At 37.0% G+C, this 13,242-nt stretch overlaps 1 protein-coding gene across 3 annotated transcripts in view; it reads left to right on the top strand.

Moving 5' to 3' along the window:
* JAK1 (Janus kinase 1) overlaps positions 1–13,242 on the top strand; it is a 241,822-nt gene that overhangs the window by 54,715 nt on the left and 173,865 nt on the right. The window lies entirely within an intron of this gene.

Here is a 13,242-nt window from a genome sequence, read left to right as displayed (position 1 = left end):
ATCAGGCTCTGTGCTGACAGCTCAGAGCCTGGAACCTGCTTCGGATTCTGTGTCTCCCTCTCTCTCTGCCCTCCCCCACTCATGCTCTATCTCTCTTTGTCTCAGAAATAAATAAACATTAAAAATAATTAAAAAAACACTACCAAAAAAGGAAAGCTACAGGCCAATATCTCTGATGAACACAGATGCAAAAATCTTCAACAAAATATTAGCAAACCAAATCCAACAATACATTTAAACATAATTCAATCAAGTGGGATTTATTTGTAGAATGCAGTGACGGCTCAATATTCACAAATCAATCCAGGTAATATATCACATTAACAAAAGAAAGGATAAAAGGCATGTGATCATCTCAGTAGATGCAGAAGAACCGTGATAAATCACAACATCCATTCATAACAAAAACTTTCTGCAAAGTAGGTTAGAAGGAGCATACCTCAACATAATGAAGGGCATATATGAAAAACCCACAGCTAAACATCATACTAAATGAGCAGGGGGCACTGAGAATCAGACAAGAAAAAAGGAATAAAAGGTAAGGTAAGGAAGAAGATGCATTTGCAGATGACATGATGCTATATGTAGAAAACCCTGAAGACCTCATCAAAAAGCCATTAGAACTGGTAAATAAATTCAGCAATGTTGCAGTATACAAAATTAATATACAGAAATTGGTTGCATTTCTATACAGTACTAATTGAGTATCAGAAAGATAAATTAAGAGAGCAATTCCATTTACAGTTGCACCAAAAAACAGTAAACCTAACCAAGGAGGTATAATACCTATACTCTGAAAACTATAAAACATTGATGGAAGGAATTGAAGTGGATACAAACAAATGGAAAGATATTCCATGGTCATGGATTGGAGGAACCAATATTGTTAAAATGTCCATACTTCCCAAAGCTATGTACACATTTAATGCAATCCCTATCAAAACACCAACAACACTTTTTACAGAACTAGAACAAATAATTGTGAAATTTGTATGGAACCACAAAAGATACTGGATAGCCAAAGCAATCTTGAAAAGCAAAGCTGGAGGCATCACAATTCAAGTTATATTACAAAGCTGTAGTACTCAAAACACTATGATACTGGCACAAAAATAGACACACACATCACTGGAATAAAATAGCTCAGAAACAAAACCACATTTATAGGATTAATTAATCCATGGCAAAGGAGGCAAGAATATACAATGGAGAAAAGACAGTCTCTTCAACAAATGGTGCTGGGACAACTGGATAGCTACTTGCAAAAAAATGAAGCTGGACCACTTTTTTACACCACATACAAAAATAAACTCAAAATGGGTTGAAGGTGTAAGTGTGAACCCTGAAACCATAAAACTCTTAGAAGAAAATATAAGCAGTAATTTAGTTGATATTGGCTGGAGAAACATTTTTCTAGATATGTCTCCTCAGGCAAGGGAAATAAAAGCAAAATTGAAATATTGGCACTACACCAAAATAAAATTTTTGCACAGCAAAAGAAACCATCAACAAAACAAAAAGGCAACCTACTGAGTAGGAGAAGGTATTTGCAAATGATATATTCAATAAGGGGTTAATATTTAAAATATACAAGGAACTTACAGAAGTCAACACCAGGCAACAAAAAATGAACCCTATAATCTGATTAAAAATGGGCAGAGGACCTAAATAGACATTTTCCAAAGAAGACATACAGATGGCCAACAGACACATAAAAAGATGCTCAGCACCACTAATCATCAGGGAACTGAAAATCAAAACCACACTGAGATATTATGTTATACCTGTCAGAATGGCTAAAACTAAAACACAAGAAATAACAAGTATTGGAGATAGATAAGATATGGAGAAAAAGGAACCCTTGTGCATTGTTGGTGGGGATGCAAATTCATACAGCCGCTATGGAAAACAATATGGAGGTTCCTCATATAATTAAAATCAGAATTACCATATGATCCTGGGTGTTTACCCAAAGAAAATGGAAACACTAATTCAAACAGATGTATGCACCCCTGTGTTTACTGCAGCCAAATCATGGAAGAAACCCAAGTGTTTATTGATAGATGAATGGATAAAGAAGAAATGACACACACACACACACACACACACACACACACACACACACACACACTGTAACAGTTACTTAGCCATAAAAGAATGAAATCTTGTCATTTGCAACATGGATGATCCTAGAGGGCATAATGCTAAGTGAAATAAGTCAGTCAGAGAAAGACAAATACCATATGTTTTCACATGCAGAATTTAAAAAACAAAACAAATGAACAAAGAAAAAAGAAACCAAAAACCATCCTCTTAAATGCAGAGAGCAAACTGGTGGTTGCTGAAGAGGAGATGGTTGGTGGACGGGTGAAAAAGATAAAGGGAATTAAAAGTACTTACTTTGATGAGCACTGAGTAATGCATAGAGTCATTGAATCATTATATTGTACACATTAAACTAATACAACACTATGTGTTAATTATGCTTAAAAAAACAAATAACTCCTACAAGTCATTATGAAAAAACCAGGTAGCCCAATAGAAAATGGGCAGAAGATTGGGTCATGATCTCAACAGTTCCTGAGTTCGAGCCCCACATCAGGCTCACTGCTTTCAGCCTGTCAGCATGGAGCCCACTTCGGATCCTCTGTCTCCCTCTCTCTGCCCCTCCCTTGTTTGTGCTCACCCAAAAATAAATAAATATTAAAAAAAAAAAAAGAAAATGGGCAGAAGATTTAAATAGGCACCTCATAAAAGAGAATATCTACAAAGCCTAAAAAAATATCCGACGACTTGCTCCAACTTGTTTTCCTCATTAGTAACGAGGGAAATGCAACAGGAAACCACAGTAAGGTACTAACACCATCCCGACTAGTGGTGTTGATGTTTGATAGTGGGAATTCTTTTAAGCTATTGGTGGGGATATAAATTAGTACAACCGTTTTTGAAAAAGTGTGGCACTCTCTAGTACAAAGTTATACCTATCTTCTGACCCAGCAGCTTCACTCCTAGGCTTGCACCCTGGAGCAGTGGTTCTCAAAGAGTGGTCCATGGACACCTGAAGGTCCCTGGTTATCTTAAAGGTCTATGAGGACAAAACTATTTTTATAATAAAACTAATGTGCTATTTGTCTTTTTCAGTGTGTTAACATCTGCACTGATGGAGCAAAAGCAGTGGTGGAGAAAAGGCTGGAGGCTTAGCACAAATTAAGGCAGTGGTACCAAACCGTACTGGTAGTTACTGTATTCTACAATACCACTTACCAAGAAAAATGACAGTTTCACTGAAGAATATCTTTAAAAAATTTTTTTCTAGTGTTTATTTTTGAGACAGAGCATGGGCAGGGGAGGGGCAGAGAGAGAGGGAGATACAGAATCCGAAGCAGGCCCCAGGCTCTGAGCTGTCCGCACAGAGCCCGACACAGGGCTCGAACTCACAGCCGTGAGATCATGACCTGAGCTGAAATCAGACGCTTAACTGACTGAGCCACCCAGGAGCCCCAAGAATATCTTTAAAACAATAAAATCAATAAATGAAGTAGTAACAATTGTATTAAATCATAAGTAATTGTACCTTAAATACATCTTTTTCTGATAACATCAGTAGCAATATTAACAAATGTGAAATTTCTGATATAAGGAAATGTGTTAACATTTGGAAAATCTGTGTAACTCAGTGAACCAATATTTACCAAATGACCAATGCATGATATTAAAAAGTCATGCATAGGTGAAAGTTTCATTCAGAGTTAGAGACCAGATTTAATGAACAGAGTACATAGTTTTAATGAGTACAAAGATTTTAATGAACAGAGTACATAGTTCACTGATGTGATTTCAGATTCTACATTGCAACTAACCTTTGAGAAACTACCAGTGTTAAATAGAAGAGATGATGGTAAGCATCTTTTTATTTTTCCTTATTTCAGAGAGAAAGCTTTCAGTGTTTCTATTTAGAATGATATTGGCTATAGATTTTCTGTAGATAACTTTGAAATGATTTTAAAGTTCCCTTTTTTCAAGTTTGATGAAATTTAAAATTAAGTGTACATATTGATTTTTTTTTTTTTACTATTTACCTCTTCTGAATATACTGAAGTAGTCATATGGTTTTTCACCTTTACTAATATGACAGATTTTATTTATTTATGTATGTATGTATTTATTTATTTATTTATTAAAGTTTTAAATGTTTACGTATTGTTGAGAGTGAGAGAGAGAGAGGGACGGGGGAGGGGCAGAGAGAGAGGGAGACCCAGAATCAGAAGCAGGCTCCAGGCTCTGAGCTGTCAGAACAGGGCCCGATGTGGGGCTCGAACTCATAAACTGTGAGATCATGACCTGAGCTGAAGTCAGACGCTTAACTGACTGAGCCACCTAGACTCTCCTATATTGATTTATTTTTTAATGTTAAACCAATATATATATATATTATCCTTTTGTATTGCTGGATTCAGTTTGCTAATATTTTGTTTCAGATTTTTCAATTAATGTCCGTAGATCAAATTAGCCTGTGATTATTTATATTTTGTCATAATGCCCATGAGTTTTAGTACCTTATTACAGGTTTGAGAATTCTTTTATTTTATGTTTATATAATAGAATACTCTTTTCCTTAAAACATTGGTAGAACTCACATTAAAGCCTCCTGGTCCTAGAGTTTTCTTTAAGGATTTTCTATGATTGATTCAATTTTTTAATGGTTATAGGAGTTTTCAGGTTTTTCAGCTGTTGTAGGCTTTGCTAATTTTTCCCCTAGAAAATTAGTCCGTATAGCTTATTACATTTTCAAATGTATCAGCATTACATCATTCATTATATCCTTTTGTGATTTTATTCAGTGTCTGCAGCCTCTGGAGTAGTATGCTCCTTTCCAATCTTGATAGTTTTTTTGTGTGTGTATGTATCCATCCTCTCTGTCTGTCTGTCTCTCTTATAGTCTCATGAAAGATTTGACAACTTTATTAGCCTTCTCAAAGAACCAAGGATTGGCTTAATTACTCCTTTTTTAAAAAACTTTTTTAAATGTTTTTATGTATTTTTGAGACAGAGAGAGACAGAGCATGAGCAGAGGAGGGGCAGAGAGAGAGGGAGACACAGAATCCAAAGCAGGCTCCAAGTTCTGAGCTGTCAGCACAGAGCCCGATGCGGGGCTTGAACACACAGACTGTGAGATCGTGACCTGAGCTGAAGTCGGATGTTCAACCGACTGAGCCACCCACATGCCCCTTAATTATTCCTATTACATGTTTTTTCTATTTCATGTATTTTTGTACTTATTTATTATTTCTTTTCTACTACTTTCTGTTTATTTCTAATATCCTGAGGTGGTTGCTTATCTCATTAAGTTTTGGCCTTTTTTCTTTCTCTTCTTTTTTCTTTTTTGCCTTTTCCCCCCTAATATATCACATTTAAGGCTATAAATCAGCCCTCTAAGTACTTTTTAGCTGTATCCTACATGTTTTCAATAGGTGTGAGTTTATTATTCAATAGAAAACCATTTTTTTAAATTTCCATTATGAGTAAATTTACAATTACATGGGGATGTTCTGTTTATCTTTTTATTATTTATTTATAGTTTGATCACCCTCTGTGTTATGTCCATCCGTGTTTTAATGATCTCATGAGTCCATTTTTGAAATGTTGTGTGTGGATTTTGGAGTATTTGTTTTGCAGTTGTTTCATGTAATATATATATCTCAGCTAGGTCAACTGTATTAAGCATCATCGTTTGAATCATCTATTAAGTAATTTTTCTTTATTTTTAATGTTCATTATTTATTTTTGAGAGGGGGGGGGAGGGGCAAAGAGAGAGAGGGAGACACAGAATCCTCAGCACAGAGCCCGACTCTCAAACAATGAGATCATGACCTGAGCCGAAGTCAGATGCTTAACCGACTGAGCCACCTATGCGTCCCTATTAGGTAGTTTTTCTTGTCTTATTCTATCTATTATTTTTAAGTTTCCCATATAATTGTGGGTTTGTCTATTTCTCCTTATAGTTCTGATTTTCTCTTACATAGTTTGAGGATGTTGGTAGGTATATATAAATTTTAAATATAAGTGAAAATTGAAATTGTATTGTTAAGGGACTGTCTTTATCTTAGTAAATTTTTATTGTTGTAAAATATATATAACATTAACTTTGCCATTTTAACCATTTCTAAGTATACAATTCAGTGGCGTTAATTATATTCACCATATTGTGCAACCATAATCGCTATATAGTTACAAAACATTTCTATTACCCCAATAGAAACTGTAACCATTAGGCAAAAATTCCCCATGTTCCCTTCCTCCCCGCCTGACAAATCTACTTTTCTGTCTCTATGAATTTGCCTGTTCTAGATATTTCATGTAAGTGAAATCATACAATATTTGTCATTTTATTTCTGGCTTATTTCAACTTAGCATCTGTTTTCAAGGTTCATCCATATATGTGTGGCATATATATCAGAACTCCATTCCTTTTTATGGCTAAATAATACTCCGTTATATGTATACACTGCATTTTGTTTAGCAATTGATTTGTTGAATAGTAGGGTTGTTTCCACCTTCTGGCTGATGTGAACAATGAACATGGTGTAAAAGTATCTTTTGAGTCCCTGCTTTCCATTTTTTTAGCTATATGCCTCAGAGTGGAATTGCTGGGTCATATAGTAATTCTGTGTTTATCTTTTTGAGTAATAGCCAAATTGCTTTCAATAATGCTTTTTTTTTTTTTTTGCCTTAAAATCTGTTGAGAGTACTAGTGATATAAGAATGCTGGCTCTTTTCTGTTTGTATTTGCAGAGTATATGTATTTCTATGTCATCTGTTTGTATATTAGTTTTTTTTATTCAGTCTGAAAACCTCTGTTTTATAACTGATACATTTTATCCATTTATGTTTTATTGCATTAATTAGTATTAATAACTAATATCTTAAATTTTTTTAATGTTTGTTTATTTTTGAGAGAGAAAGAGAGACAGAGCATGAATGGGGGAGAGGCAGAGAGAGAGGGAGACATGGAATCCAAAGCAGTCTCCAGGCTCTGAGCTGTCTGTACAGAGCCGGACGTGAGGCTCAAACACGCGGACCGTGAGATCATGACCTGAGCCAAAGCTGAACACTTAACCGACTGAGCCACCCAGGTGCCCCAATAACTAATATGTTTTAAATTAACCACAAATGCTTTGCTTTCTCTTCGTCTCACTTGTTCTATTATTCTTTTTCTCTTCTTTGTTTTGAATTGATGATTTTTTTAATCATTCCATTTTCTCCCCTCTACCAATCAATTTATTGGCCACATTCTTTGTCTGTTTTTTTTTAGCAGCTAGCTAAATGACCCATCAATTCAAGTTAGCCAATAATGCTGTTTTTGTGCTAGATACTGCAAAGACACTAACTCTATTCTCTTCCTAGTTTGCATGCTTTTACTTTTGTTAATATAACTCTTCATCTTTATTTCTTTAAAATTTTTTAATGTTTATTTATTTTTGAGAGAGAGAGAGAGAGGGAGACAGAGCACGAGTGGGGGAGGGGCAGAGAGGGAGACACAGAATCCGAAGCAGGCTCCAGGCTCTGAGGTGTCAGCACACAGCCTGATGTGGTGCTCGAACCCATGAACCGTGAGATCATGACCTGAGCCAAAGTTGGACGCATAACCGACTGAGCCACCCAGGTATCCCTAACTTCTTAGTTTTCAATCTAAGACATTATTAATGTTGTATTATGTGTAACATTGCATTATATGGATTTATCTACATATTTACCACTTTCTTTATTCTTCATTCTTTCTTTCATTTCAGAGCTTCCATCTGAGATCATGTTCTTTCTTCCAGAATGATATCCTTCAGAATTCCCTTTTTGGAGGGTCTGAATAGTAGCAAACTAACTCTCTGTGTTCTAATTGATTTTTAAATGTTTATATTGTGTTCTCATTCTTGAAAGATGTTTTCACTAAGAATAAAATAATAGGTTAATAGGTATTTTCCTTCACCCCATGGTGAAGCACCCCATGCTTTCCATTGATTCTATTGAGAAGTCAGTTGTCAGTCTAGCTGCTTGTTGCTTTGACAGTGATCTCCACCCATACCCCACCCCAGTCTCCACCCTACCTCCAATTCCCCGCCCACCCCTGCTCTGGCTATTCATTAGTTTTATGGTGAGGAGTCTTGGTTTGAAGTTTTCTCATTTCTCATTTCTCAAAGTTATTTCATTCTTTCCTCCTTGCTTCCCTCCCTGCTTTCTTTCCTTCCCTCCCTCCCTCCTTCCTTCTCTCCTTCCTTTCCTCTCATCCCCTTCCTCCTCTCCCTTCCCCTTCCCTCCCCTTCCCTCCCCTTCCCTCCCCTTCCCTCCCCTTCCCTCCCCTTCCCTTCCCTCACCTTGCCTCGCCTCGCCTTCCCTTCCCCTCTCTTTTCCTGTATAGGATGTATTTAGCTTTTTGAGTTGTGAATTGATATCATTTATTAGCTCTGAAAAAGTATGAACCATTATTTCTTCAAATCTTATCTCTGCCATGTCATCTCTTTCCTCTCCTTCTGGAACTAATTAAATGTACACTAGACTTTTCCATTCTCTTTTCCATAAATCTTATTTTTTAAGTTTATTTTTATTTATGTCGAGAGAGAGAAAGAGAGAGAGAGAGAATCCCAAACAGGCTCTGCAGCAGTGGCACAGACCCAGACACAGGGCTTAAACCTGTGAACTGTGAGATCATGATCTGAGTCAAAATCGAGAGTCAGATGCTTAACCGGCTGAGCCACCAGGCACCCCTGCATAAATCTTAATCTCTTTTTGATATATTCCATTTCCTTGCATTTCTGTGCTGCCTTCTGTAAAATCTCATGACTTAAACTTCCTGTTCTCTAATTCTCTTTTCATTTATGTCCAATATGCTGTTAAACCACTGGTTTTTGTTTTGTTTTTAATTTCAGTAGTTGTGATTTTCATTTCTAGAAATTTTATTTGGTTCTTCCTAAAATCTTCTTGGTCACATTTTATAGTTTCCAGTATCCTGAAGATATTTTCAAGTGTACCTTTTATATCTTTAACAACAGAGATATAATTGTTTTTATTTTTTTAAACGTTTATTTATTTATTTATTTTGAGAGAGGAGGGGCAGAGGAGGGGCAGAGAGAAAGAGGGAGAGAGAGAATCCCAAGCAGATTCCAGATTGTCAGTTTGGAGCCCAATGCCGGCTTGAGCCCATGAACTGTGAGATCATTACCGGAGCCAAATCAAGAGTTGGATGCTTAATTGACTGAACCATCCAGGCTTCCCAGATATAATTGTTTTTTTTAATCTATGTCTGATAATTCCAGTGTCTGAAGTCTTTTTTGCTCTATTTCTACTATTGTTTCTTTTAACTTTTATACATGGTGCTTGTTTATTCATGTGCTTAGTTATTTTTTACTGTGTGCTGCTCATTGACCTTGAAAATTATTTATGTAAATACTTTGAGGCCGAGGAGGAAGATGACTTCTCAAAATGGGTTTGTATTTGTCACATTCAATCCCTATGGGCTTCACCAGTATACAATTCAAGTTGGCAGAATTGGGGAAAACATAGCCTGTGAATTCTAGTTCCACTGGTGCATTTCCTTTTGTACTTTACACCTGAGGCAGATAGAGGCTCAAATTCGCTGGATTAGCAAATGCTCTCAGGGAAAAAGTAGCTTGTACTCAGTATCATTTAGATTTGAACAAACTGAGGGTTGCTGGAGGGGAAGTCTATGTCAGGTGGGGGGAGTGGCACAGAGGGGATGGACTAATTGGGTAACGGGAATTAAGGAGGGCACTCGTTGGGATGAGCACTGGGTGTTATACATAAGTATGAATCACTAAAGTCTACTCCTGAAACTAATAAACTGTATGTTAATGAACTAGAATCTAAATAAAAATTTGAAACATTAAAAAAATATTTTAGAGTTGCATTCCCATACGCCAACAATGAAGCAACAGAAAGAGAAATCAAGGAATCGATCCCATTTACAACTGCACCAAAAACCATAAAATACCTAGGAATAAATATAACCAAAGAGGTGAAAAATCTATACACTGAAAACTATAGAAAGCTTATGAAAGAAATTGAAGAAGACACACACACAAAAAATGGGAAAAGATTCCATGCTCCTGGATAGGAAGAACAAATATTGTTAAAATGTCAATACTACCCAAAGCAATCTACACATTCAATGTAATCCCTATCAAAATAACACCAGCATTCTTCACAGAGCCAAAACAAACAATCCTAAAATTTGTATGGAACCACAAAAGACCCCAGATAGCCAAAGCAATTTTGGAAAAGAAAACCAAAGCAGGAGGCATCACAATCACAGTCTTCAAGCTGTATTACAAAGCTGTAATCATCAAGACAGTACGGTACTGGCACAAAAACAGACACTCAGGTCAATGGAACAGGATAGAGAACCCAGAAATGGACCCACAAACGTATGGCCTACTAATCTTTGACAAAGCACGAAAGAATATCCAATAGAATAAAGACAGTCTCTTCAGCAAGTGATGCTGGGAAAACTGGACAGCGACATGCAGAAAAATGAGCCTGGACCACTTTGTTACACCAGACACAAAAATAAACTCAAAATGGATGAAAGACCTAAACATAAGACAGGAAGCCATCAAAATCCTCGAGGAGGAAGCAGGCAACAACCTCTTTGACCTTGGCCGCAGCAACTTCTTACTCAACACGTCTCCAGAGGCAAGGGAAACAAAAGCAAAAATGAACTACTGGGGCCTCATCAAAATAAAAGCTTCTGCACAGCGAAGGAAATAATCAGCAAAACTAAAAGGCAACCGACAGAATGGGAGAAGATATTTGCAAACGACATATAGATAAGGGGTTAGTACCCCAAATCTATAGAGAACTTATCAAAGTCAACACCCAAAAAACAAATAATCCAGTGAAGAAGTGGGCAAAAGACAGGAATACACACTTTTCCAAAGAAGACATCCAGATGGCCAATTGACACATGAAAAAATGCTCAACATCACTCATCATCAGGGAAATACACATCAAAACCACAATGAGATTCTGACTCACACCTGTGTGAGTCTCACACCTGTCAGAATGGCTAACATTGACAACTCAGGCAACAGCACATGTGGCGAGGATGTGGAGAAAGAGGATCTCTCTTGCACTGCCAGTGGGAATGCAAAGTGGTGGAGTCACTCTGGAAAACAGTATGGAGGTTCCTCAAAATATTAAAAATAGAACTACCCTGCAACCCAGCAATTGTACTACTAGCTATTTATCCAAGGGATACAGGTATGCTGTTTCAAAGGGGCACATGCACCCCCATGTTTATAGCAGCACTATCAACAATAGCCAAAGTATGGAAAGAGCCCAAATGTCCATTGATGGATGAATGGATAAAGAAGATGTGGTATATATATATACAATGGAGTATTACTTGGCAATCAAAAAAATGAAATCTTGCCATTTGCAACCACGTGGATGGAACTGGAGGGTATTATGCTAAGCGAAATTAGTCAGCCAGAGAAAGACAAAAATCATATGACTTCACTCATACAAGGACTTTAAGAGACAAAACAGGTGAACATAAGGGAAGGGAAGCAAAAATAATATAAAAACAGGGAGGGGACAAAAACATAAGAGACTCTTAAATATGGAGAACAAACAGAGGGTTCCTGGAGGGGTTGTGGGAGGGGGGAATGGGCTAAATGGGTAAGGGGCATTAAGGAATCTAGTTCTGAAATCATTGCTGGACTATATGCTAACTAACTTGGATGTAAATTTAAAAAATAAATAAAAGTTAAAAAAAGATTTCAATTGTGTTTTGATACTTTTATTATAAGTGTATTTAAAATAATTTTAATACTTAAATAATATTTTATATTATTTTATATATAATATATATCTTATATATTATATTTATATGTTATCTTTATATTCAATCCAGCATTTTTAGTTGTCAGTTTCTGTAGTCAAGCGTCTGGAGTAAGCCGGTCCCAAGACTGGCCTGTGGACTGGCGTCCACTGAGGTCTCACAGGGGTATCTCTGGTTTTCTGGTGTTATCTGTTACTCAAATCAAAGTGGAGTATTTCATAGGATGGTCGTTTTTCTCCACTTGGTCAGGAGTTGGTGGTATACCTCAGCTACCACTGGCCCACCATGGTTCTCATCAGCACCAGCACCACAGACTTCTTTGAATCTCTCCAAGTCCTTTACTCATTGTCTTCATTTCTACTTCTGCCATGGGTCACCTTGACCACCCTCATGGCTGAACTAGTGTCTCTCCACTCAGCCATGTTCTATGTCCTCTGTAGGAGTTGCAGGAAGCTCCGGTCCCTTCCCCACCACACAGGAACTAATGGAGCTCAAACTGGGCCCTCTTTGTACCCTCTGTTCTGCTCTTTGGTCCTCTGGGCCCAACCCTTGTGCTGCTGGCTCAATGTCATATCCTAGTTCTGTCCGAGGACAGCAAGCTCAATGGTCTAGTCATCATAGGTGCACAGTAGTCTTAACTGTGCTAAAGAAGAAACTCCATGATCTGGTCTACCAGGTTTAATCCTTCATATGTCAATGCTAGGAAAAGGAATGTGGACAATTTCTTGTCTTTCACCTTTTTTTCTGGCTTCCTAATTAACTATTTTGATCAAAAATCCTATTTGGGATGCCAGAAGCTGATTTTTAGCCCTCTTTTAGTAATTCCGGCTTTAACAATCCTAATCCCACTCTGTACACAGCACTCTCAGGCAAATAGAGGCCTCAGGCCAAGTAAGGAAAACGTCATATGCATGAAAATGTAAAAGAAAAAGGCATATTAGTACATTCCATAAATATCCAAGTTACAGATATATACATATATTATTTTCTAATCAAAAGCATTTGTATTATTTGTATTAAATAATAATTTATTATTATTTAAATTTATTGTTGTGTAATAAGTTATGCCAATATTTAGTGGCTTAAGATAATGAACACTTACTATTTCACCATTTCTATAGGTCATAAATTTTCCAAGTGGCTTATCTTGTGATTCTGGCTCAGGGTCTCCTAGGAGGTTAAAGACCATATGAAAGAGGGGGTACAATCACCTGAAGGCTTGACTGAGGCTGAACTTCAAAGTTTACTCCCATATTAGCAGGATGCCTCACTTCCTCATGACATTGTAACTTGGCTTCCCTCAGACCAAGTAAGCGGGAGATAAGAGAGTGAGCAGGAAGCCACCATGCCTATTATGTCCTAGTCTCTGAAGTCACACACTGCCACTTTTG

Source organism: Puma concolor, chromosome C1 (genome assembly GCF_028749965.1).
Source record: "Puma concolor isolate L17-30 chromosome C1, mPumCon1.1.hap2, whole genome shotgun sequence".
NCBI classification, from domain to species: Eukaryota; Metazoa; Chordata; class Mammalia; order Carnivora; family Felidae; genus Puma; species Puma concolor.
The sequence above is the reverse complement of the archived record's forward strand: the minus strand, read 5'-3'. Positions and strand labels throughout refer to the sequence as shown.